Genomic DNA, 15,348 nt, shown 5'->3' on the forward strand with positions numbered 1-15,348 from the left:
ACATGGTTTCCCTTACTTAGCCCAAGAATAAAACTACTCGCTCATGACTAGATAACGAACATGAAATATGAAATAATAATGAAATTCATAATGCACAATAATAGAAAACAATAATTCAAAGCAAGAAGAATTATGAAAACTACCTCTATATTGATCGATCGAATGGAGTGTACTAGGGCTAAATAATATGAAGAGAGGAAAAATAAAACTAAGCGTTTAAAAGGATTCTAAGCAAAAAATAACATGAGGGAAATAAATTAATTCCCTTGAGTATTTATATGCTCCCTATTTTCTAAAATAAAATAAATAAATAAATAAATAAGAAAATAAAGATAAAAGTCGTCGATGATTGGTCGATGAAGCGATGACGTGGCAACCAAACTCGAGCACAAGCCACGCAAACGAAAAGAGAGATAGCGAGGCATGGGCAGCGAGGGATCTCGCGCACCATCCCTCGCTGGCCCAATGACATGTAGCAGGTAGAACAAGGGGCGAGGCAAGGCAGCGAGGGAGCTAGAGAGCCATCCCTCGCTGGCCGAGTGAAGTGCAGCAACACATGGCGACGAAGCAACGAGGCACGGCGATAGATGTAGCGAGCCAACGAGGGATCTTGCGAGCCAACGAGGGATCTTGCGAGGCAACGAGAGATCTTGCGAGCCAACGAGGGATCTTGTGAGCCTATGCACAAGCGATACATCGAGCTAATCATCCCCAGAAAGCTCAATTCTCCGATCAAACACTTCGTCTCCGACTCAAACCATCCGGTGATCATTCGATCCACCTCCAAACACTCCGAAAGGATCCAAATGATTGTAAGATCACCTGAAATATCAAAGAAAATACAAACGGAGCGTAATAGAGTACAATAACGACGACTTATGCAATTATGACTCTAAATGCAACTAAAATGAGACAAATGCCTAGAAATGCAACCTAAATGAGCCTAGAATACCCTATATAAATATGATTCATCAAATTCCCCCAAGCTAAAATGTTGCTTGTCCCCAAGCAACACTAGACCGAAGATAGAGAAATGAGACGCACATGACATTCATTGAACCTGAACAAACCTACTCAACTCTCGGGCAAACAATCAAACAAAGTTATTAAGACAGAAATTTAGCTCAGATACAAATAGAACCACAAAGCATCATGATCCACAATTGAAACAACCAAGCTTAGCCACAAACTGTTCTCAATCAAGCTAGTCGTCGCCGCATACCATGTAGAATATGAATATATGATGCAACGCGGGGTAAGATGACAATAGCAAGAAATAATTTTCGCTCAATCACCAAACAAAGATGCCGATCAAGAGGTCTTTATAATAAGCTTGTAATGGGGCTAGGTGAAAAGGAAGGGTAGGATATAATTTGGGAAAAAGTGAGAGTAAGGTCCAACTTGGGGAGCAAAGGTGAACTATATGCGTCGGCGATAATGTCGAAAATCCAACTCCATCGAACCATGAAATACGAACAATAAACTAAATTATAACCAAGGGGAAGAACATAATATAATGTCAAATGATCTTTCTTCAATCCCTTTCCCTTCCTTCAAACTATATACAAAAACGGAAAAACATACTTTTTTTTTATTTTTCTTTGATTTTCTCTTTTTTTTTCTTCTTTTTTTTTCTTTTTTTTTCTCTTTTTTTTTGTTTTGTTTTGTTTATGAAATTGAAACAAAATAATGAAAACGAAATGAAATAAATAAATCTAATGCTAACTATTGCAAGCTTGGGTGCCAACAATAATATGCACTATCTCCAAACCACATATCCAACCATAGCCTCGAACCACGAACTATTGGCTTAGTGTGCCAATCAATCAACATCAATGAAACCATTACGAACACCGAAGCTCCCCCAAGATAGACTCGGGCTAAGTAACCAACGGCACTAATAGGGCTCAATTTTGTGGAGTTAAAAGAATAAACGGACAAGGCTACAACATGGGTATGAAAGGCAGGAACTGATGTTTCTAAATTCGTCTGAAGGCTTCCTAAGAGAATGGCCTCTGTCATACGCGGCATGCGTGAGTTACAACTAAACTACTAATGAATCTCAAGCCAGAATCATACGATAACAAGTCACATCAATCACACAAACACATAGTAAGGTGACCTACAAGGTAATTGGCTAGCTATTCTTGACACGAGACCAACATCTTACCGCATACCATTCATTTGGTTCAAACAATGCCAAGCAGTTATCAATGTATAGCACAACCGACTGAATTTAAGAATCATAGCTAAGTTCAAGAGAAGCTCCAGAGAGTCAAATAAAGTCCGAACATGGTTTGAAAGTCAAATACACTATGCAGGGTATATAAAGAAGTATGAATGCAAGTAAAGAAAAACAACTAAACTAATCAATAATACTAGGAAAGCAGTACATTTTTTTTCGTTGCACGTAAACTCCCACCCCTAATGGATGGCACAAAGCGTACAACACCTATGAAAGCGATAAAAAGTACACTAAGAAAGCAATAAAGGATAGGATATCCCTCCCCCAAGCTAGACTGATACAGTGACCCCACTTCGACAATACATAGTAATGCAAGGGAAAGAGAAAAGGAACGACTCACTCAGCAAGAGTCGGGGCAGGAGCTGGCAGCCGTGCAAGAATGGTGGAAACATCCTGACGCAAGGAGGCAACCTGGTCGTCAAGAGCAGAGAGACGCTCAAAGACAGCAGTATGAAAAGTTTCGCAAAGCGAAACAAGGGATCCCAGCTGGTGCTCAAGTGGTACAGAGCCAGTAACTGGAGTAGGTGATGTTGGACCCTCGGGGGTAGCAGCAATGTGAGACGCAGGAGTACTCACTGAGTGTCCGGGGGTGGACGCGCGGAGTCTGCCATCCGGCTCCCCGATCGTCGAAAGTCAGGTGAGAATGTCAAACATCCAAAGGTAGTGAGATCTGCCCGAGAACACGGAAGATAGGCATAAGGGGAGTCGGCCAGACGGTGTCCCCCTCGTTTCACGTTCCAAACATAACGATCTCTTTGAGCCAACCAAAACGACCCAATGCCTTAATGTCAAGCAAATAGTTTTTCGATGAAACCGGCTTTTTTTCCTCAGTGGACAACCCAAAATGCTTGGCAATACAAGTGATAAAACCGCCACAATGGATATCTCTAACATCTCTGTTACGAGCAGTATGAAAGGCTGAGACCAAGAAAGAACCATAATCAATCGTAGGAAGGTCCGGATACCTTTCAATTGTGAAAGCCAATAAGTGTCTGAGGTCAGATGTGGTGACTTGATTCATCTCCTTTTTAGGGTAGAAGACACTCTTAATCACCCGATGGAGTAATCTGAGGGATGGATTGATGATCGAGCCACACTTGCTATGTCCGGAATTCCAATCCTTTTTTCCAGTTATTCGAAACCAAAAGTGGGAGAGATCACAAGGCGTATCATCCTCATTTATCTTGTCATCCAAGAAGGTGGTGAACCCGTATGAATCAATTATGCATCCTTTCTCCCATCCAAATATATCATTTACCTCATCGACAGTCAATTCACGAGCTACACCACCAAGTTTAAAATACAGCTTTGAGAGCTCTGCTTTAAACTCAAAGGAAGCTAGGAATTCATAAGTCCAATCTGCAAAAGTAAGCTCAGTAATACCAAGAAATTTCTCCCAAGACGAACCAGAAAGAAGTTCGACAATACTAGAATGAAGTCCCAACTTGGTAGCCGCATCCATGGAGTAAAAAAGTGTAGAACGAACTGGTCTTTTGTGCAAGGCGGCTAGCAAAGTTTGTTGGCGAAGCTCAGGATTTAGATGTGGTGGTGGTGGTGGTATTATGGGTGTGGGGGCTTATAAGGGTGGTGGTAATATGGGTGGGGTGACTTTTGATGGTGGGGGTTTTGGGGTGGGTGGCTTTTTGAATGTGGCAGGTTTGGGTGCAGTTGGTTTAGTGGCATTACGCTTAGGATTTGAGCGTCTTGGTGGTGTCATGGTGTATGAAATCTGTGATAAGTGTCACCGCAATCAAAAATGCCAATAATCCAAGTAAATCAAAACTCCGGTACTCCAAGCAACAATCAAATCAATGAAACCAGAATTCACAATGAAGTAATTTGTCCCTCAATCAATTTCAATTGACAATCAAGTAATTCATGTAATTCAATTTAACCATAAGCATAGAAATTCTTGAATAATGTCAAAGAGTAAAATAGAGGGAGTAATTCGAATCTTACTACCAATTTGGTGATGAATGGAGCATGAAATTGATGTAAATCTCCTCCTTTTACCTTATGAAGTTCACAATTCAACCAATTCCAACTCCAACCATGAGAAACAAAAAGCCCCAAATTGATTAAGTCTAGGGTTTATGATTTTAAAGTATGGAAAAGATGGAGAAATTGGGGTTACTGGCTGGGCGGGGCGACGCCGGCAACGGAGGTGGTCGCCGGCGGTTAATTGCGGTGGTGGCAGTTGGTAGCCGGGGTGATGGTGGGTGATGGAGAGTGTTGGTGCGCGAGGGTGAGAGAGAGGTGGGGGTGGGCTGTTGCGTGAGGCAAGAGATTGTGAAGGGAGATTATGTTGGTTGGGCTTGTGTGTGAAACAGCAGGTGCAGTTGGCAAGGCTAGGCGAGACATCCCTCGCTGGGGCGAGTGCTCTCTCGCTACAACAAGGGCTCGAGCGCTGGGTACGTGAGACACGCAATAGAAGAGCTGGCAGGCGTGGGCATCGATTTCTCTCTCGCTGGCGTCGAGTGCTCGATCGCTGGCGTTGAGTGCTTGATTGCTAGCGTCGAGTGCTTGATCGCTGGCTGCGCGAGATCCCTCGCTGGGGTACTGCTGCTGGTGCGACAAAATTGGTGAGCGAAGAGTGCTGCTGGCACGAGTGCGGGCTGGCTCGCAAGGGTGTAGCGCAGAGCAACACTCGCTGGCTTGCGAGTGCTCTCTCGCTGAGATGCTCATGGTGCGCGACGAATCTAGCGCCCACGCTGGATTGCCAGCGGGCAAGGTAGTGGCTAGTGCTTGGAGTGTATACAGGCCAGCGCGCACGTTGGGTAGGCGCTGGGTTTCGCGAGCTTGTTGATCCATTTGCGGCTTGTCAATGCATTAAAATTTCTCGGAATAGCTTGATCGTGCACCTACATATCCTTAAAAAAAATCAAACACCACTAAGCTCAAAAATTAGAATCGTTAGTAAAATTAAAACACGCAAAAATAAATGAATAAATACGATGAACGAAAAACTAATCTAAAAAATAAAAATAAAAATAAAAATAAAAATAAAAATGTGAATTCAAGTGAACTCGAACATAAAATATTTTTGTTCTTTTGTTGTTAATATACCTTTTTTATTTTTAATAAAAATAACCAAATAAACAAAATAAATTAGATTAAAAATAGAAATAAATGAAAAAATTGAAAAGAAAAAGAGTTAGAAATCGGGTTGCCTCCCGATAAGCGCTCGTTTTAAATCATTAGCTTGACTCCAAACCTCAATAGTCAAGCGTCGGTGGGTGGATCGGAGAGATAAATCGTCTCCAATTTTCCAATAAATGCTCCTTGAGTGTATAGCTTCAAACGTTGACCGTTCACTTTGAACTTGGTGCCATTTTCACTAGCAACCTCAATAGCTCCATGTTCCTTGACTTGGGTGATAGTAAAGGTCTGGACCATCTAGATTTAAGCTTTCCTGGAAAAAGCCGTAATCGTGAATTATAAAGCAAGACCTTATCACCGATGTTGAACTCTCGTTTTTGGATCATCTTATCATGAAACTTCTTCGTTTGCTCCTTGTAGAGCCTATGATTCTCGTAAGCTTCAAACCGAAGTTCATCTAGCTCATTCAATTGAAGAAGTCTCACTTCACCGGCCGCCTCTAGATCCATATTAATCTCTTTTACAGCCCAATTAGAGAGATATTCCATTTCAACTGGTAAATGGCAAGCTTTGCCATACACCAACCGATACGGAGTTGTCCCTAACGGAGTCTTGTAGACCGTGCGCAACGCCCACAATGTGTCATCCAACTTCAACGACCAATCTTTTCGAGACTTGTTGACCACTTTTTCGAGAATTCTCTTGATCTGTCGATTAGAAACTTCAACTTGGCCACTCGTTTGAGGATGATAAGCCATGCCAACCTTTTGAGTAACTCCGTGCTTCTTCAGAAGAGCCTTAAAAGTCCGTTGATGAAAATGGGAACCTCCGTCACTAATCACAACCCTTGGGACTCCGAAGCGCGGAAAGATGATTTTCTTGAAAAGCTTCTTTACAACGTTAGAGTCGTTGGTTGGCGATGCAATAGCTTCCACCCACTTTGTAACATAATCAACGGCAACCAAGATGTACCGATTCCCACATGAAGAAGGGAACGGTCCCATAAAATCAATGCCCCATACATCAAATGGCTCAACTTCAAGAATTTCGGTCTGTGGTAGCTCTTGCCTTTTCGAAAAGTTGCCCGTTCGTTGACATTCATCATATGCATTGCAAAAGAAACGAGCATCCTTGAATATAGAAGGCCAATAGAAACCACTTTGAAGAGTTCGATGGGCGATCGGAATAGCACCAAGATGACCACTAGAAGGTAAACTGTTGCAATGCTTAAGAACCCCGTGGGTATCCCAATCCGCTACACACCTACGAAACATACCATCGGCACACTTCTGATACAAATGTGGATCATCCCAAAAATACCGCTTAGCATCATGGTAGAATCTCTTACGTTGTTGATATGTTAACTCCGGAGGATGGGAGCCACCAACACAATAGTTTGCAAAGTCCGCATACCATGGGGATTGAGTAGAAACAGAGAATAGATGATCGTCAAGAAACGAATCATTGACAGGCCCGTCTGTGCTAGATTGAAATTTCAACCGAGAGAGATGATCTGCAACAACATTCTCAGCACCCTTCTTATCCCGAATCTCCAAATCAAACTCCTGGAGAAGAAGAATCCATCGAATAAGTCTCGGTTTGGCCTCTTTCTTGGCCAACAAATACTTCAAAGTGGCATGATCAGTGTGTATAATGACTTTTGAACCAACAAGATACGTCCGAAATTTGTCAAGAGCATAAACAACCGCAAGGAGCTCTTTCTCAGTAGTAGCATAATTCATCTGAGCTCCATCCAAGGTTTTTCTTGCATAATAGATGGCATGCAACACCTTGTTCTTTCTTTGGCCAAGCATTGCTCCAACAGCATAATCACTCGCATCACACATAATTTCGAACGGCAAATCCCAATTCGGAGGCTGAATGATTGGAGCAGTTATCAATGCTTTCTTAATCCTGTCAAAAGACTCCAAACAAGCATCAGTGAACTCAAATGTGGCATCCTTGAGCAATAATTGAGTGAGGGGTTTTGCAATAAAGTGGCATTTTTCTAATTCAATACCAAATTCACTCCAGAACAACGTTTAAGCACTTTAGAAAGATTATGCAAACATACATCAAAGTCAGAACCATAAACACTAAAATCATCCATAAATACCTCCATGATGTCCTCGATGAAGTCAGAAAAAATGGCCATCATACACCTTTGAAATGTAGCAGGGGCGTTGCACAAACCAAACGGCATTCTGCGGTATGCAAAAGTTCCATAAGGACAAGTGAACGTCGTCTTCTCCTGGTCGTCTGGGTGAATGGGAATCTAAAAGAAACCTGAATATCCATCCAAATAACAGAAAAAGTTGTGTTTTGCTAATCTTTCTAGCATCTGGTCAATAAAGGGGAGGGGAAAGTGATCCTTCAAGGTGGTCGTATTCAACATTCTATCATCTATACACATACGCCAACCTGTAACAACACGAGTGGGGATAAGCTCATCCTTATCATTCTTAACGACCGTTGTCCCCCCCTTCTTGGGAACCACTTGCACCGGGCTCACCCATTTAGAATCTGAAATGGGATAGATGATGCCTGCATCAAGTAGTTTCACTACCTCTTTTCTCACCACATCTTGCATATTAAGATTCAAACGACGTGTTGGCTGTATGCGAGGGCGGTGATCTGCTTCCAAGTTAATTCTATGCATACAAAAGTCAGGACTAATGCCCTTGAGATCGTCAATGCTATAACCGATTGCCTTTTTGTGCATAAGGAGCACGGTCAGAAGCTTAGAAAGCTGGCTATCGTCGAGTGCAGCATTAACGATCACAAGAAAATCCTCATTATCATCAAGAAATGCATATTTAAGGTGAGATGGTAATGGTTTTAGTTCTACCTTCGTTACATGTGGCTCGGAAATAGAGCAAACAGTTTCCAATACCTCAAAACCGTCGACCATCTCAGCTTCACTTCCATCTAGATTCGAGATCAAGGAATCAATCTCACAATCTCCTTCTCCTTTCTTGGCCTTCAAGGTGAGAGTCGCCAGCAATAGATCATCATACAACATTCTAGGGATGTTGTCTAGAGAAATCTCTTCTACAATATCAATCCTGCAACAAGTATTCTCAAGCATAGGAGACTTCACAACATTGGTTAGATTAAAAGTAACAGTATCATCACCAACACTCAAAGTAAGAGACCCAGACTTGACATCAATAACAGCACCTGCAGTACATAAGAATGGCCTACCCAAAATTATGGGGATTTGACTATCCTCCTCCATATCTAGTACCACAAAGTCAACAGGAATGTAGAATTTTCCCACCCGGACAGGAACATCCTCCAAAATACCCAAGGGATACTTTATAGAACGATCTGCCATTTGCAACGTGATTTGTGTGCATTTTAGTTTTCCCATATTCAACCTATTACAGACAGAAAGGGGCATGACAGACACACTTGCACCTAAATCACATAATTTTTTATCAATGAACAATGCACCTACATGACAGGGGATGGAAAAACTACCCGGATCCTTAAGTTTGGGTGGAGACTTATTTTGCAATATGGAACTACACTCTTCGGTTAGAGAGACTCTCTCCACACCACCATAATCCTTTTTCTTAATGATCATCTCTTTCAAAAATTTTGCATAAACAGGAACTTGAGTTATTAAATCAGTAAAAGGGACCGTTACCTCAAGATTCTTGACCATTGCCAAGAAATTACCAAGTTGTTGATCGACCTTAGTTTTCTACATCCAGTGAGGGAAAGGTAACTTAGGCACAATAGGGAGAGAATCAGAAATCTTCTCTTTCCCCTTATTTGCACCAACATCATCAGCATTATTAACTTCCGGGACTTGAGGCTCTGCATCAATTGCTTTCTCTGGTCCATTTGTGTTCTCCTCAGCAAGAGTTGCATCATCAATGGCCATCGGGGGTCCATCATATTTAGTGCCACTTCTAAGAGTGATAGCATGTGCACTTTCTCTATTCTGGGCGGAGTAGGTTGCCTCCCGATAAGCGCTCGTTTTAAGTCATTAGCTTAACTCCAAACCTCAATAGTCAAGCGTCGGTGGGTGGATCGGAGAGATAAATCGTCTCCAATTTTCCAATAAACGCTCCTTGAGTGTATAGCTTCAAACGTTGACCGTTCACTTTGAACTTGGTGCCATTTTCACTAGCAACCTCAATAGCTCCATGTTCCTTGACTTCGGTGATAGTAAAAGGTCTGGACCATCTAGATTTAAGCTTTCCTGGAAAAAGCCGTAATCGTGAATTATAAAGCAAGACCTTATCACCGATGTTGAACTCTCGTTTTTGGATCATCTTATCATGAAACTTCTTCGTTTGCTCCTTGTAGAGCCTATGATTCTCGTAAGCTTCAAACCGAAGTTCATCTAGCTCATTCAATTGAAGAAGTCTCGCTTCACCGGCCGCCTCTAGATCCATATTAATCTCTTTTACAGCCCAATTAGAGAGATATTCCATTTCAACTGGTAAATGGCAAGCTTTGCCATACACCAACCGATACGGAGTTGTCCCTAACGGAGTCTTGTAGACTGTGCGCAACGCCCACAATGTGTCATCCAACTTCAAAGACCAATCTTTTCGAGACTTGTTGACCACTTTTTCGAGAATTCTCTTGATCTGTCGATTAGAAACTTCAACTTGGCCACTCGTTTGAGGATGATAAGCCATGCCAACCTTTTGAGTAACTCCGTGCTTCTTCAGAAGAGCCTTAAAAGTCCGTTGATGAAAATGGGAACCTCCGTCACTAATCACAACCCTTGGGACTCCGAAGCGCGGAAAGATGATTTTCTTGAAAAGCTTCTTTACAACGTTAGAGTCGTTGGTTGGCGATGCAATAGCTTCCACCCACTTTGTAACATAATCAACGGCAACCAAGATGTACCGATTCCCACATGAAGAAGGGAACGGTCCCATAAAATCAATGCCCCATACATCAAATGGCTCAACTTCAAGAATTTCGGTCTGTGGTAGCTCTTGCCTTTTCGAAAAGTTGCCCGTTCGTTGACATTCATCACATGCATTGCAAAAGAAACGAGCATCCTTGAATATAGAAGGCCAATAGAAACCACTTTGAAGAGTTCGATGGGCGGTCGGAATAGCACCAAGATGACCACTAGAAGGTAAACTGTGGCAATGCTTAAGAACCCCGTGGGTATCCCAATCCGCTACACACCTACGAAACATACCATCGGCACACTTCTGATACAAATGTGGATCATCCCAAAAATACCGCTTAGCATCATGGTAGAATCTCTTACGTTGTTGATATGTTAACTCCGGAGGATGGGAGCCACCAACACAATAGTTTGGAAAGTCCGCATACCATGGGGATTGAGTAGAAACAGAGAATAGATGATCGTCAAGAAACGAATCATTGACAGGCCCGTCTGTGCTAGATTGAAATTTCAACCGAGAGAGATGATCTGCAACAACATTCTCAGCACCCTTCTTATCCCGAATCTCCAAATCAAACTCCTGGAGAAGAAGAATCCATCGAATAAGTCTCGGTTTGGCCTCTTTCTTGGCCAACAAATACTTCAAAGTGGCATGATCAGTGTGTATAATGACTTTTGAACCAACAAGATACGTCCGAAATTTGTCAAGAGCATAAACAACCGCAAGGAGCTCTTTCTCAGTAGTAGCATAATTCATCTGAGCTCCATCCAAGGTTTTTCTTGCATAATAGATGGCATGCAACACCTTGTTCTTTCTTTGGCCAAGCATTGCTCCAACAGCATAATCACTCGCATCACACATAATTTCGAACGGCAAATCCCAATTCGGAGGCTGAATGATTGGAGCAGTTATCAATGCTTTCTTAATCCTGTCAAAAGACTCCAAACAAGCATCAGTGAACTCAAATGTGGCATCCTTGAGCAATAATTGAGTGAGGGGTTTTGCAATAAAGTGGCATTTTTCTAATTCAATACCAAATTCACTCCAGAACAACGTTTAAGCACTTTAGAAAGATTATGCAAACATACATCAAAGTCAGAACCATAAACACTAAAATCATCCATAAATACCTCCATGATGTCCTCGATGAAGTCAGAAAAAATGGCCATCATACACCTTTGAAATGTAGCAGGGGCGTTGCACAAACCAAACGGCATTCTGCGGTATGCAAAAGTTCCATAAGGACAAGTGAACGTCGTCTTCTCCTGGTCGTCTGGGTGAATGGGAATCTAAAAGAAACCTGAATATCCATCCAAATAACAGAAAAAGTTGTGTTTTGCTAATCTTTCTAGCATCTGGTCAATAAAGGGGAGGGGAAAGTGATCCTTCAAGGTGGTCGTATTCAACATTCTATCATCTATACACATACGCCAACCTGTAACAACACGAGTGGGGATAAGCTCATCCTTATCATTCTTAACGACCGTTGTCCCCCCCTTCTTGGGAACCACTTGCACCGGGCTCACCCATTTAGAATCTGAAATGGGATAGATGATGCCTGCATCAAGTAGTTTCACTACCTCTTTTCTCACCACATCTTGCATATTAAGATTCAAACGACGTGTTGGCTGTATGCGAGGGCGGTGATCTGCTTCCAAGTTAATTCTATGCATACAAAAGTCAGGACTAATGCCCTTGAGATCGTCAATGCTATACCCGATTGCCTTTTTGTGCATAAGGAGCACGGTCAGAAGCTTAGAAAGCTGGCTATCGTCGAGTGCAGCATTAACGATCACAAGAAAATCCTCATTATCATCAAGAAATGCATATTTAAGGTGAGATGGTAATGGTTTTAGTTCTACCTTCGTTACATGTGGCTCGGAAATAGAGCAAACAGTTTCCAATACCTCAAAACCGTCGACCATCTCAGCTTCACTTCCATCTAGATCCGAGATCAAGGAATCAATCTCACAATCTCCTTCTCCTTTCTTGGCCTTCAAGGTGAGAGTCGCCAGCAATAGATCATCATACAACATTCTAGGGATATTGTCTAGAGAAATCTCTTCTACAATATCAATCCTGCAACAAGTATTCTCAAGCATAGGAGACTTCACAACATTGGTTAGATTAAAAGTAATAGTATCATCACCAACACTCAAAGTAAGAGACCCAGACTTGACATCAATAACAGCACCTGCAGTACATAAGAATGGCCTACCCAAAATTATGGGGATTTGACTATCCTCCTCCATATCTAGTACCACAAAGTCAACAGGAATGTAGAATTTTCCCACCCGGACAGGAACATCCTCCAAAATACCCAAGGGATACTTTATAGAACGATCTGCCATTTGCAACGTGATTTGTGTGCATTTTAGTTTTCCCATATTCAACCTATTACAGACAGAAAGGGGCATGACAGACACACTTGCACCTAAATCACATAATTTTTTATCAATGAACAATGCACCTACATGACAGGGGATGGAAAAACTACCCGGATCCTTAAGTTTGGGTGGAGACTTATTTTGCAATATGGCACTACACTCTTCGGTTAGAGAGACTCTCTCCACACCACCATAATCCTTTTTCTTAATGATCATCTCTTTCAAAAATTTTGCATAAACAGGAACTTGAGGTATTAAATCAGTAAAAGGGACCGTTACCTCAAGATTCTTGACCATTGCCAAGAAATTACCAAGTTGTTGATCGACCTTAGTTTTCTACATCCAGTGAGGGAAAGGTAACTTAGGCACAATAGGGAGAGAATCAGAAATCTTCTCTTTCCCCTTATTTGCACCAACATCATCAGCATTATTAACTTCCGGGACTTGAGGCTCTGCATCAATTGCTTTCTCTGGTCCATTTGTGTTCTCCTCAGCAAGAGTTGCATCATCAATGGCCATCGGGGGTCCATCATATTTAGTGCCACTTCTAAGAGTGATAGCATTGGCACTTTCTCTATTCTGGGGCGGAGTAGGTTGCCTCCCGATAAGCGCTCGTTTTAAGTCATTAGCTTGACTCCAAACCTCAATAGTCAAGCGTCGGTGGGTAGATCGGAGAGATAAATCGTCTCCAATTTTCCAATAAACGCTCCTTGAGTGTATAGCTTCAAACGTTGACCGTTCACTTTGAACTTGGTGCTATTTTCACTAGCAACCTCAATAGCTCCATGTTCCTTGACTTCGGTGATAGTAAAAGGTCTGGACCATCTAGATTTAAGCTTTCCTGGAAAAAGCCGTAATCGTGAATTATAAAGCAAGACCTTATCACCGATGTTGAACTCTCGTTTTTGGATCATCTTATCATGAAAATTCTTCGTTTGCTCCTTGTAGAGCCTATGATTCTCGTAAGCTTCAAACCGAAGTTCATCTAGCTCATTCAATTGAAGAAGTCTCGCTTCACCGGCCGCCTCTAGATCCATATTAATCTCTTTTACAGCCCAATTAGAGAGATATTCCATTTCAACTGGTAAATGGCAAGCTTTGCCATACACCAACCGATACGGAGTTGTCCCTAACGGAGTCTTGTAGACCGTGCGCAACGCCCACAATGTGTCATCCAACTTCAAAGACCAATCTTTTCGAGACTTGTTGACCACTTTTTCGAGAATTCTCTTGATCTGTCGATTAGAAACTTCAACTTGGCCACTCGTTTGAGGATGATAAGCCATGCCAACCTTTTGAGTAACTCCGTGCTTCTTCAGAAGAGCCTTAAAAGTCCGTTGATGAAAATGGGAACCTCCGTCACTAATCACAACCCTTGGGACTCCGAAGCGCGGAAAGATGATTTTCTTGAAAAGCTTCTTTACAACGTTAGAGTCGTTGGTTGGCGATGCAATAGCTTCCACCCACTTTGTAACATAATCAACGGCAACCAAGATGTACCGATTCCCACATGAAGAAGGGAACGGTCCCATAAAATCAATGCCCCACACATCAAATGGCTCAACTTCAAGAATTTCGGTCTGTGGTAGCTCTTGCCTTTTCGAAAAGTTGCCCGTTCGTTGACATTCATCACATGCATTGCAAAAGAAACGAGCATCCTTGAATATAGAAGTCCAATAGAAACCACTTTGAAGAGTTCGATGGGCGGTCGGAATAGCACCAAGATGACCACTAGAAGGTAAACTGTGGCAATGCTTAAGAACCCCGTGGGTATCCCAATCCGCTACACACCTACGAAACATACCATCGGCACACTTCTGATACAAATGTGGATCATCCCAAAAATACCGCTTAGCATCATGGTAGAATCTCTTACGTTGTTGATATGTTAACTCCGGAGGATGGGAGCCACCAACACAATAGTTTGCAAAGTCCGCATACCATGGGGATTGAGTAGAAACAGAGAATAGATGATCGTCAAGAAACGAATCATTGACAGGCCCGTCTGTGCTAGATTGAAATTTCAACCGAGAGAGATGATCTGCAACAACATTCTCAGCACCCTTCTTATCCCGAATCTCCAAATCAAACTCCTGGAGAAGAAGAATCCGTCGAATAAGTCTCGGTTTGGCCTCTTTCTTGGCCAACAAATACTTCAAAGCGGCATGATCAGTGTGTATAATGACTTTTGAACCAACAAGATACGTCCGAAATTTGTCAAGAGCATAAACAACCGCAAGGAGCTCTTTCTCAGTAGTAGCATAATTCATATGAGCTCCATCCAAGGTTTTGCTTGCATAATAGATGGCATGCAACACCTTGTTCTTTCTTTGGCCAAGCATTGCTCCAACAGCATAATCACTCGCATCACACATAATTTCGAACGGCAAATCCCAATCCGGAGGCTGAATGATTGGAGCAGTTATCAATGCTTTCTTAATCCTGTCAAAAGACTCCAAACAAGCATCAGTGAACTCAAATGTGGCATCCTTGAGCAATAATTGAGTGAGGGGTTTCGCAATAAAGTGGCATTTTTCCAATTCAATACCAAATTCACTCCAGAACAACGTTTAAGCACTTTAGAAAGATTATGCAAACATACATCAAAGTCAGAACCATAAACACTAAAATCATCCATAAATACCTCCATGATGTCCTCGATGAAGTCAGAAAAAATGGCCATCATACACCTTTGAAATGTAGCAGGGGCGTTGCACAAACCAAACGGCAT

At 42.2% G+C, this 15,348-nt stretch overlaps 1 pseudogene; it reads right to left on the reverse strand.

Moving 5' to 3' along the window:
- Window positions 1-15,348, reverse strand: part of LOC110804233 (uncharacterized) — a 54,947-nt pseudogene extending 39,599 nt beyond the window's left edge.

Source organism: Spinacia oleracea, chromosome 6, assembly GCF_020520425.1.
Source record: "Spinacia oleracea cultivar Varoflay chromosome 6, BTI_SOV_V1, whole genome shotgun sequence".
Classification (NCBI taxonomy): domain Eukaryota; kingdom Viridiplantae; phylum Streptophyta; class Magnoliopsida; order Caryophyllales; family Amaranthaceae; genus Spinacia; species Spinacia oleracea.